Source organism: Engraulis encrasicolus, chromosome 18, assembly GCF_034702125.1.
Source record: "Engraulis encrasicolus isolate BLACKSEA-1 chromosome 18, IST_EnEncr_1.0, whole genome shotgun sequence".
In the NCBI taxonomy this organism is placed as follows: domain Eukaryota; kingdom Metazoa; phylum Chordata; class Actinopteri; order Clupeiformes; family Engraulidae; genus Engraulis; species Engraulis encrasicolus.
Genome location: NC_085874.1, coordinates 36,063,056 through 36,065,555, shown reverse-complemented (window position 1 = coordinate 36,065,555; position 2,500 = coordinate 36,063,056). Strand labels below are relative to the sequence as shown.

At 47.3% G+C, this 2,500-nt stretch overlaps 1 protein-coding gene across 2 annotated transcripts in view; it reads right to left on the bottom strand.

The window, feature by feature from the left end:
* Positions 1 to 2,500, bottom strand: part of esr2a (estrogen receptor 2a) — a 41,378-nt gene that overhangs the window by 21,329 nt on the left and 17,549 nt on the right. The gene's annotated exons all lie outside the window — the stretch shown is intronic.

Sequence of the window (2,500 nt, the reverse complement as noted above, 5' to 3'; positions counted from 1 at the left end):
TCTGTGTGTGTGCGTGCGTGCGTTTGTGTGTGTGTTTGTATTTTGAGCACATTTCTGCAAGTGGTCTAATTGAAAGTCCAAATTGCATTTCTTTGTGGTACACTCTGTTACTTTCAATGAGGCAAGGGGGGAAATGTCCTGTGCGCATCCCATGCGTGTGTGTGTGTGTGTGTGTGTGTGTGTGTGTGTGTGTGTGTGTGTGTGTGTGTGTGTGTGTGTGTGTGTGTGTGTGTGTGTGTGTGTGTGTGTGTGTGTGTGTGTGTGTGTGTGTGTGTGTGTGTGTGTGTGTGTGTGTGTGTGTGTGTGTGTGTGCCAAACACAGCTCCTCAGCAGGAACACTATGGACCAGGCAGGAGGAGGAGAGGGCAAGTCAGGGTGAAGCAGTGTGTGTGTGTGTGTGTGTGTGTGTGTGTGTGTGTGTGTGTGTGTGTGTGTGTGTGTGTGTGTGTGTGTGTGTGTGTGTGTGTGTGTGTGTGTGTGTGTGTGTGTGTGTGGCCAGGGGAGTGCAGGGAAGGAGGACTACAGTGTTCTCTCGAGGCTCCCAAAGGAATGAATGGCTCTGGCCACACACACACACACACACACACACACACATATGCTCATGTACACAAACACATACACAGACATGCGCGCACACAAACGCACGCACACATTCACGCTCATGTACACACACACACACACACACACACACACATACACACACACACACACACACACACACACACACACACACACACACACACACACACACACACACACACACACACACACACACACACACACACACACACACATACACACACATACACACTCACAGACACACACACACACTCACAGACACACTCACACACTGGTTCTTACTTTGGGTTTTATAAATGAATTAATGAGTGTTACGCACACATTTTCTGTCAAATATTAATATGCTGTGCACACTCGGCAACGTGAGAAAGACTTTAATTCAGGTGAGAACATTTTCTCGTTTCTGGAAATAGGTTTACTACTTAACCTTAATTCATGCCGTATTTCGGTGTTTGCTTTATAGTCAGAATATTAAATTCACAGGAGACCATGATATTTGCGACCGTGGAACGATGTAAATTCCTTGAAGGATGTAGCCAGAGCCGGTTCTACCAATAGACTAGGCCAGTGTTTCTCAACAGGGGTGGCGGGGCACCCTGGGGTGCCTCGGGCCCCCTTCAGGGGTGCCGCGGAAACATGGCTGATAAATAAAATTATATAATATAATACATATTTGTCTGAATTGATAAGTTAATGCTTGTCAGTGGAGTCTTTCATCTGCACAATAAAGTAAATATAGGTCGCCCCATGGTCAGCAGCAACTTCAAACGTAGGTCGTGTGACGTTTCCAAATGTGTTACTTTTCTTAGCTTGTGTGGTATCAGATGCGATGCCATGTTACGGCTTGGTGGTTTGGGGTGCCTTGAAATTTTTCATGAATTGAAAGGGTGCCTCGCCTTAAAAAAGGTTGAGAAACACTGGACAAGGCAACTGCCTAGGGCTGCAGTAAAACTGCCTACTTTAGGGGCCCCCTAGCCAGGCCGTGCCCTCCTAGTGACGCAACACCTTCAGCATTGCTTCTAGTCAGGCCAGGAGCAATACAAGTATCGTTTCTTAGCTCCAGAAAAATCACACTTTGTAGGGAAGCTAACAACCAGTAGCAAACCAAGGGAGGCGGGTCAACCTTGCCGTTTGGGAAATGTTAATAGATTTTTTTTTTCTTAAGCATTTATACAGATTCCATAGAACTGAGTGTTAAAAGTCTGCCAAGTATTTGTGATATCATACTGGAGTGAGGAATCAAATGTTTGCTAAAATTATAATCACATGCAGTATATGTGATTGACCTCTTTAAGGCGGTTAAAATGTTTGCATCAAAGAGTGAAAAGCTACAAAGCCAGAATAATCAAATGGGGATACCCAGATCCACAATATGCCAAATAAAGATATTACTCTTGAATTTGTCACGCCAAACAAAAACTAGCATTCCCTTTAATGTGGTGAGGAACAACATACTTCAGCAATGAATCTGTCGGCGTTCATGGCCGTAAACCTCCTGCTAGCGGTGAGATAGGCAGCCTTCCAGCTGTGTTGGGCAGCCGACACGGGGGGACAAAGGGGTACGTTGTCCCGGGCCCAGGGAGATGGGGAGCCCAGAATCGACTCCCAATTACATTGCATGTATAGTAAAGGGGGGGGGGGGGCTTTTAGATGGCTTTGTCCAGGGCCCAGCCAAAGCTGTCAGCGACCGTGCCGCTGTGTTGCGCAAGCCAAGCGCTAATGAGACTGACCCTGGACTGGACAGATCGACTGTGTGCTCAGACGCCTCATGGTGATGGGGGCCAAACGACTTGTACTACAATGTGTGATGCATATCCACGCTATTTCCTCCTGGCTCAGGGCAGGGTTGGGCTGGCCTGGGCTGGGCTGGAGGGGGGAAATAGGGCCTGTGTTCTTTTGGCGTAAAGGGGCCCTTCATAAT